The sequence below is a fragment of the Rhyacophila brunnea genome, unplaced genomic scaffold (assembly GCF_057557595.1).
Source record: "Rhyacophila brunnea isolate RB1 unplaced genomic scaffold, BYU_Rbru_1.0 scaffold_17, whole genome shotgun sequence".
NCBI lineage: Eukaryota > Metazoa > Arthropoda > Insecta > Trichoptera > Rhyacophilidae > Rhyacophila > Rhyacophila brunnea.
The window spans coordinates 35,012,545-35,021,670 of NW_028232827.1; the positions used below are offsets into that span (position 1 = coordinate 35,012,545).

General features: G+C 31.8%; 1 protein-coding gene across 1 annotated transcript in view; it reads left to right on the top strand.

The window, feature by feature from the left end:
• PAN2 (PAN2-PAN3 deadenylation complex catalytic subunit PAN2) overlaps positions 1–3,822 on the top strand; it is a 45,414-nt gene extending 41,592 nt beyond the window's left edge. The window contains exon 26 of the mRNA XM_085944300.1: positions 3,432–3,822. The gene's annotated coding sequence lies outside the window, so the exon portion shown is untranslated. The remainder of the gene's footprint in view (positions 1–3,431) is intronic.
• Positions 3,823–9,126: the final 5,304 nt, after the last annotated feature.

A 9,126-nucleotide genomic window follows, 5' to 3' on the forward strand; every position in this document is an offset into this window, starting at 1 on the left:
TAAGGGCATCCAGAAGTGCCCATAAGTTTCTACCTCCGTATTTTCGTAATTCGGCGAGTAATACAGTCGAAATTTGTTTGAAAAACTAGCTGGGTTATTCCTTTACTGACATCTGTGACTTTTTTTCAATAAGACTTTTTAGATAATTCGAAATTAAGCAAAGACACATACCCTGTCGATATTGGAGTAAAACAGATTTCCAATGATTGGTTTCAAAATTTACCGCTAGTTGCTTTGCGCAATTTGCGCCGGCGCGAATTGATGTTAATGATCTCATACATGAAATCGGCTAGTGCGGTGATAATTTTCAACAGTCGATTGCTTTCGTGTTGTGATTGATACATTTCAAAGTTTTTTACGGTTTTCTATAAAATTATTATTGATGCGCCATTCTGTTAATAATTAATTATGTGCGTTAATTCTTTAAATGAAAAGTGATTTTATGAATTAAATCAGTGGTTGTAAAGTGAAAACGAAATTATTAACACATAAATAATTTAAAATTCCTATAATAAATCTTTTGTACTGTATGGAAATACATACGAAAAATTGAGAATAAGTAAATAATAATCTGTAAAATATTTAAATTTAAATTAAAAAATGTAGAATAGATTTTCAAAATTCACGGCCACTCATTTTTATTTCAAGGAAAGTGATGATTAAAATTCTTCTCATTTTAGTCGAATAAAGAACTAAGATTAAAATTTAATATTATTGTGTAGTGAATTAAAACTTTAAATTTCCTCAAAACTGTTAAGTTATAATAGCATATTTAGTGTTTAAATAAAAATGTCTATCCCTGATGTTGAATGTTTGGATTCGGACTATGAGATGGAAAGTGATAATGAAGAAGCTGCGCTAGTAGAACATCCCGACGATGTTGACGAGCCTTCCAATATAGGCAGTGATGAAGGAGTGGCTGAACCGTCTACCAGTGCAGCACCAGACAGTTTACTCCAATCGTGGACTGCGGGTCCCTTCGTGCCGATCACATACGATTTTGATAGTTTCAACTCAGGCGTTAACCCTAGTGTACAGCTCAATGAAAATTCCACAGAAATGGAATTTTTTCGTCATTTTCTTAACAAAACAATAATGAATACCATAGTTAACCATACAAATAATTACCACAACCATATGCTCAACACACAAGCCCACACTCCGAATGCAAGGATCCATGCCTGGTATGATACATGCCCAGAAGAGATGTATGTTTTTTATGCTGTATCAATGTTGATGACAAGAAATCGCCATCTCACAATTGAAGAACATTGGAGTGCTGATCCATTATTAAATTCTAAAATATTTGGCCAAACTATGATAAGAGATCGGTATGAGTTGATTCTACAAATGCTACATTACTCTGATACCCAAATCCCTACTGGAGATCGTCTTTATAAAGTGCGCTCACTTCTTGACCACTGCAGAAAAATATTCAAAGAAACAATGCTACCAAACGAAAATCTCTGCATCGACGAAAGTATCATTGTTTTTAAAGGGAGATTAATATTCAAACAATTTATACCGTCAAAAAGACATAGGTTTGGAATCAAATTATTTGTGATTTGTGATGTGGAAACCGGTTATATTTTAGACTTTATTATTTATTGTGGTGTAGAAACCGAAATAAGTGATAGTGAACTTTTGGGAATATCTGGGGCTGTTGTCACCACTTTGATGAAGGATTATTTTGGTAAAGGGCATAAACTATTTTGTGATAATTGGTACAGCAGCCCAGAATTATTTCAGTTTCTACATAAAAAAAAGACAAATGCTTGCGGCACGGTACGTAAAACACGAAAGTCAATGCCAAAATTTGATAAACTGAAGAAAGGACAAGTAAAATCTCTTAACCGTGGCCCATTGCTCGTGTTAAAATGGCATGATAGGCGGGAAGTGCATATGATCAGTACCATGCACGATGACTCCATGGTACCGACAGATAAAATTAATAGGGCCACAGGACAACCCATTATAAAACCACAATGCGTTGTGGATTATAATAAAAATATGGGCACGGTAGACAAAGCTGACATGATGTTGAGCAGCCTCTCGTGTATGCGAAAGAGTCTTAAGTGGTATAAAAAGGTTGGATTCCACATCATAGATTTATTTTTATTAAATAGTAGCATACTTTACAAAGTTATCACCGGTAAAAAAATTAGTTTAGCTGAATTTCAATTAAACGTAATCCGGCAATTAATCGAAACATATGGCAGTGCCTCAAGACCATCGACATCACAAACTACTCGTGTAGTTAATAACCCAAAAAGAATTTTAAAAACAGAACTCCTAAGACATTTACCCCGTAAAATTCCTCCAACAGTAAATAAAACAAAACCATATCGAAGATGTCGTGTGTGTATTGCTTCAACTACTAAAGATAAAAAAAGAAAAATGACGAACATTATGTGTGAAGCATGTGATGTCGCTTTATGCTCTGTGCCCTGTTTTTATGACTACCATGACAAAATCAATTTTTGAAATATAGTTAAGCCATAAACATTAATTAGGTGTGACTGAAATATGAGACCAAGTTGTAAGGAAATAATATAACAATAACGATTGTGTGCGTTCTGTGTTGGTGTTAAAAAACGTGTGAACATTAATCATCGGCGCAAGTGTCTACCACTTATCCGGTATCATAGAGGCCACTTCACTCTGCGGTATGTACTCCAAGCGTGCTTTATTATGTATGACAGAATTTCTTAAAGCTCTGTTGCTTAATTTACGATCTTTTTGTTTATTTTCACATGCTGTAAAATTAAAAGGAATGTTTTATTATAGCTACAGCCACTCAGTGGATTTTTAGGTACATTTTTAATGACGTTTCGGTATGATTTATGAATCGTAAAAATCGCAGCGCGCCCGAACAAGTACATGAGCGAAATTATGTCGCGATAAAAAGGTTAATGGCAGGGTGTTTTCTATTAGTTATGATATATTTTCTCAGAAGTGTTTTCAAAATTATGTATGTTCAATAATTGAAATGTTACATTCTTAAATCTTGTGAAATATTCGTTGAATAAAATAAATAGGTTATTAAAAATTATTAGCAAGTTCAAGTAAGTTACAACAAAAAATCTTGGAGTTATCCGTGACGTCGGTTAGTAATTAAAGTAATACCTACTTGTTTTAAAATACAAAAGCCGATCGCAAATAGTAGCTCAATTTGGAAAGCGCTTCAGTGAGTATTAAAAGCCATTAGTTAAAATTTGTCACAATTTTGTATGACTCCTTTAGCATAGTGGTTCTATGTGCATGGGCGTGATACCCGAGAGATGCAGGTTCGATTGCTGCGGGGTGGGGTGTCTTACTTTTTTCAAAAAGATTTTTTCTATTGGTTATAATATTATATTTTCTTAGAAGTATTTTCAAAATTATGTATGTTCAATAATACATTAATTAAATTGAATAATTTTTTGTTTCAGGACTGCCTAAAGCCCAAAAAATCTATTTTTGAAGAGTTTATAATAAGTACGGCTTAACTGGTGGACTCGATAGAATCTATTGTTTTGTTGATCAAAACAATATGTATTAAGTAATAAATAATATTATACATATATATATATATTTCAAATATTTTCCCGTGGAAACAAAAATGTAACTTATTGGCGGCACATTTAAATTATAATTATTATTCCGTATGTGAAATCGGTGCAACATTGTGACGTATCCGTAATTTGTTATGATGATAAAAATATTGTTAGGTTTTCATTAAAAACTTTGTTACTTGTCTATTATACCGACAACGGCCGTATGTAACGTCAGATAATACAGTAAAACCTCATTAATACGAATAATATGAAATGTACATATTTGAAAAAAAAAATATTTGATTTTCATTAATTTCATTTACGATTATAGATGTGCCTACCAATTTTCTGATACAATTTTATCAAATTAAAATAATGTAGGTAGGTATTTACACCCATGTGTTAAGCTATAATTATAAAAAAATACGAAATATTTTTTTATTTTTCCAATTTGTCAACACAATTGTTTGGCATTGGTTCTCTAGTAAAACTATGTGAAAATCCAATAAACAATCAACAATTAAATACCTACAGCCCTGAAACATGTGAGTTATTGTTTTTCATTTGAGTGGAGTGCAATTGTACCACTGATGTGTTAATGGGGCATGAAATATCAGGATTATTTTTATTACCTTCATAAAATAAATAATTTTTGATGTTTTAAAAAAAGTCATGTCACAATTTCAATGACTGGCTAATGAAATAGTGTACTTTATTACGATTTATTGAATATTTTTTATATGCCAGGACTCTGAAATCATTTTGTATTACGAAATTCAAATTAAAGATATGGTTTTTTGATCATGAAAAAGAAAATTTCGATTTACTGCGAATTTAGAATAATCCGTGTTCGTATTAACGAGGTTTTACCGTATCTGCTTGCGGCGAATAACATGCAAGTACCATTTTTTTACTGCAGTATTTATACGCATGGATAAAAATATTTTCATACTGTCAACGATTTTTTTTAGTCAAATAAACCGGTTTTTTTAGATTGAATAATATATTTTAATTATAAAAAAAACAAAACGATATTATTTTTAAACTCTTCAAATAAGAACAATTTTTGATTATAAATAATATAATACGTATTTCTCAGTAATGAATTTTCGGCTCATTATAAAATTACCTGAATGTATTGCGAGTAGGTTTTGAGGTTACGGAATTGAATTTTTCTTTCCTCAGTGCACATTCCAAATAAGTGATTTTCTTTAACGTTTGAGATGTAAGCTTAACATTCTAATTGAAGAGAAATGTTAATTGAATATTTACACAGAGATAGGACTGTGATAATATAACGTTATCTACATTTTGTTTATGCATAACATAATAACTATTCATAAACAAACCAACTGATTTTGCTCCATATAATTTAAATAAAAAAAATGTGAGGACTGATCAACGTATTCGATCTCGGAACCAATCAAATTAAGAAGAATGTGTTTAATAATATCGTCACCTCAATACTACAACTAGATAACTTGATTTTCACTGTTTTTGAGATAGCTATTGAATATGATTCTACATTTCCTTCTCTACAAAATGATAAAACTAGGAAAATCAGAAGTTAATGGGTAACTGTATTAATTTTGTGTTTGAATATATTAAATAACTTTAAATTCATAAATGCATTAAATAAATAAAATAATATATCACATACAAAATTTTTTCATACAATTGAACATTATTTAATTGTTCCCAATCAGACAAACACAGTTTTCCATTTTTATTTTAAATAATAATTATAGCCTAGATTTATGTTAATCGAGTAAAGTTTAAATTTTATTTTCCGAACAATGACCAAATCAGAGTTATTTAGTTGTAGTATTGAGGTGACGATATATAATTTCATATATTTTTACTATTTACACTGAATTTCTATAGAAAGGACGCACGTTTCTATTGGAATTTCATTGTGCATAGAAAAATATCTGAAATCGTCAAACACATAACACTGTTGATTCTTTGAAATGTTTTACTTTTTACGCACTCTCTACAATCGCCTAAAAAGTTCAGTTTTTTCATATGGCAAGGGATCACATATGTTGACCAGTCCCAACTATACTGTGTTGCAGGAGAATTATAAAACTTTCTAGCAGCCTTTGATAGATAGCTACTTTACTATAAAATGTATTCTTTTTGGAGAATCGTGCGAAGAATACTAGTTACGTAATCGGTGTTCATCCTGGCGTTAACGGTTGTGTGTGAAACTAAAAATTCATTATGCTCTCTCTGCAATGTTAATTACTTAGGATGAGCATTTCTACCTTCACCATATATAAAAGTTGTTTTAAAAGATGTTTTTCGCTTACCCACCCCTCGCCTCAATTAAAACTATCTTTTTTCCACTTCTTACCCTCTAGCGTAAATTTTGGTGCTCACACTTGATAAAGCTCATAATGTGAGCGAAACACGTGTTATAAAACAATTTTTAATGTAGTGAATATCAAGTGATAACCTCATTTTAAGTAAGTACAGTACACTCTCAGTAATCCGCCATCCCAAAAAGTGGACAAGTGTCCAATTAGTGAAAGCGGCGGGTTATAGTGCATGTAAAAATTAAAACAGGTATTTCGTAAAAATATTTTTTTGAGAAATTTGTACTAGGAAATTACGGTTTTATTTATAATCAAAATCAAGTATTTACTATACATATTTATAAACCAAGTTTGTTAACTAAATATTAAACAGTAAGACACAATCAAGTGTTCAGTGAGGCAGATATTCTTGAATGGCTTAGGATTCCTGGCTTTCCTGATGACCAAAAGCTTCATTTAGTGTGTCCCGGTTGCATTGGAGCACGGTATAATAATTCTTATACGGTCCTTGGGCACTTTCCTCCCCGGTACATTACTTTCTTCGCAATGAACGTACCTACGTTTTACGAAGGAGAAGTGTCCAAAATTAACCCGTCTCATCTGCGTTGTATACTTGTACGTGGCGAACTACTGAATTTGACAATTGAAAACCGGCGAATTATACAGCTTGATTTTGTGCTTTAAACTAGTAAAAATAACGGCGGATTATAGTAGTTGTCGGATAATCGAGCGGCGGATTACTGAGAGTGTACTGTAATTCATAAAGTGAGATTATGGTTTCATAAAACATCGGAAAACAGCCAACAATTCATTATATAGGTACTGTAATGGCGAGTTTTCAAGTTCTCCTGCAATTTTTATTATGAATTATATTATTATAAATTTCACATGCTGTATGAAAATCAAATTATTCTCAGGGTTTACCTATATTTTGTGATACCGAGTGAAAATCTGTCCTTTGATATAAAATTATCCTCTCTCTCTACTTGTCGTCCGAGATTGATTATTTTCCAACATTTGAAAATATATCTTTTAAAATATACTTAAGATTTTTAAGAGAATCATTCCAATTTTCATAAAAAAAAATAGCAAATTTTGACAAAGACGGTTGGGCTAACATACATTATATTTTTGTGGCCTGCTTTGTCATATTGTTATATTCGATCCATAATTTGTTTTTTATTTGTATTTTATCTATGAAATAGTTATTCTCTTAATTTATTGAAGACCTTGTTTATTTTTGGTATAACATTTAATTCAAAAAATGACTACATACTAATAGGGAATTATTTATAACAGTAATTTATTAAATAATTTATGAGTCTAATAATCATAGAGAAGTTAATTTAAGAATCTTCTCTATGCTAACAATACAGTGTTTCTATTTCAACTAAATCTGAAATTAATTTATTTGGTAAACACTAGGTATTGAAAAGTGAAATCAAATATGGCCACTGGTTAACAGCTGTGAAGTGTCAAACTGCTGTTGCAGTAATAGTTGTCACTTGTCAATATCGTTACTACTAATTTTGGTTCAATTAGCCAACCTGTACATAGAGAATCGACGTGACCTTGACTGTAAACAATTGATTTCCAGATTTTGCACACATACACGATTTATTTCGTCGAGTCAAAACATATAACAATGTGTTTCATGTGTGGCAAAACGTCATTGATCGAAATGCAATCAGACAAAAAAGCAGTGAAACTCCTAAATAAGAAGTAAAAAGAAATATTGGTTGCATTTATCAATTTAGCCCTTCTCCACGGATTTTTTTTTTGCGATAATGTTTATTTTCGTTAAATCAGTTCAATTAACACGCCACATATTATTATTCGTGGCACTACAACCCTAGGCAGCTCTTGGCCTTTTTCAAACTTTCCTTCATCCTGGATAATCCAGCATCAATACTCTTCAGTTGCTTTGGCTGAGCATTCTTAAATCTCTTATGGCGCAGTCGAGCCTTCTCAGTTTTGGCCGTCCAGGTCTTTTCTTGGTCTCAGCGGTTGCATACATAGCCCACCTTGCTAGTTACTCCTATGGGATTCAATGCATATGGCCGATCTAGCGCAGTTTGCATTTTCATATACCACGTGATCTTCTATCGCAGACAGTATCCATTACATTATACAAATAATGCTGACGATGATGATTGAACATTTTCTATAAAATGCATTGTATATGAGTTACACGATGGCCGCGCGGCTTAAGTGTTGGCCTATTACGTCATGGGTCCCAGATTCGAATTCTGGGTCTGGCAAGTACACATGTTGTTTTTCAATTTGTGTATGAATCAGAGTATGGACCAATAGGTTGAGCAAGTGGCTAACATCCATTTCTCGTAAAAACAAAAATCTGTTAATACAAACCTCCACTCTGTGGAGGCCCATATAATCTTATTAGATCAGACATGGTCAAAAAAAAATAAAAAAATATATTCAATACAGTGTATTGATTACACCAATGATGGCCGAGTCTTAGATTGGTGATACGCAGCATGTATCATATAGTTTTTGAACTAACACGTCCTTCTTAATCACTATTATCTTGAAACAAAGATTTTAGGATAATGCTTATTTTCCGGAAAAGGGCTAAATTGGTAGTAATACTGATGCAGAGATTAGAGACATTATTGTGATCGTTTGTCATTATCATACGTTTGACAGCTGGCGATAGCTGTAACTTCAGCTGACAGCTACAAGCATATTGTCGCTGTTCATTTAGTTTCATGAGGAACAATGTCACCGCTATGTGAATGTCAACTCAATTACATAAGGTTACGGTTGCGTCGAATTTGTATGTGTTCTTATAATTATTGTTAATAATTTTCAATGCAATGAAAATGCAGTGTCTAAAAGAAATTATTTACATTGGTTAGTATGTATATTTCTTGTTCAATTGGATAGTTCAATTTTAAATAGATGTATATCTGAACGAGGAAGTCTTAGCAATAAAAAGAAATCCTTTCATAATATTATTAAGTAGTGCAATAAGAGGATAGTGATATTTTTCTGAGTAATAAATATATCTGTGTATGTAAATAAAATCATTTGTAGAATGACCGTCTAGTTCAAAATGACATTAGTCATTTGGTATCAAAGGCGGAATTATCCCAAATATATATATATATATATATATTGGATAGTTCTACTTTCGATCCCATAATATATGGGATAATTCCATCTTTGATACCAGACGACTCATGCTAGATAATTTTATAAATTCTTTTGTTTGGCAAATATTGTTCATAAAAAATGTGTGTGACCTAAAT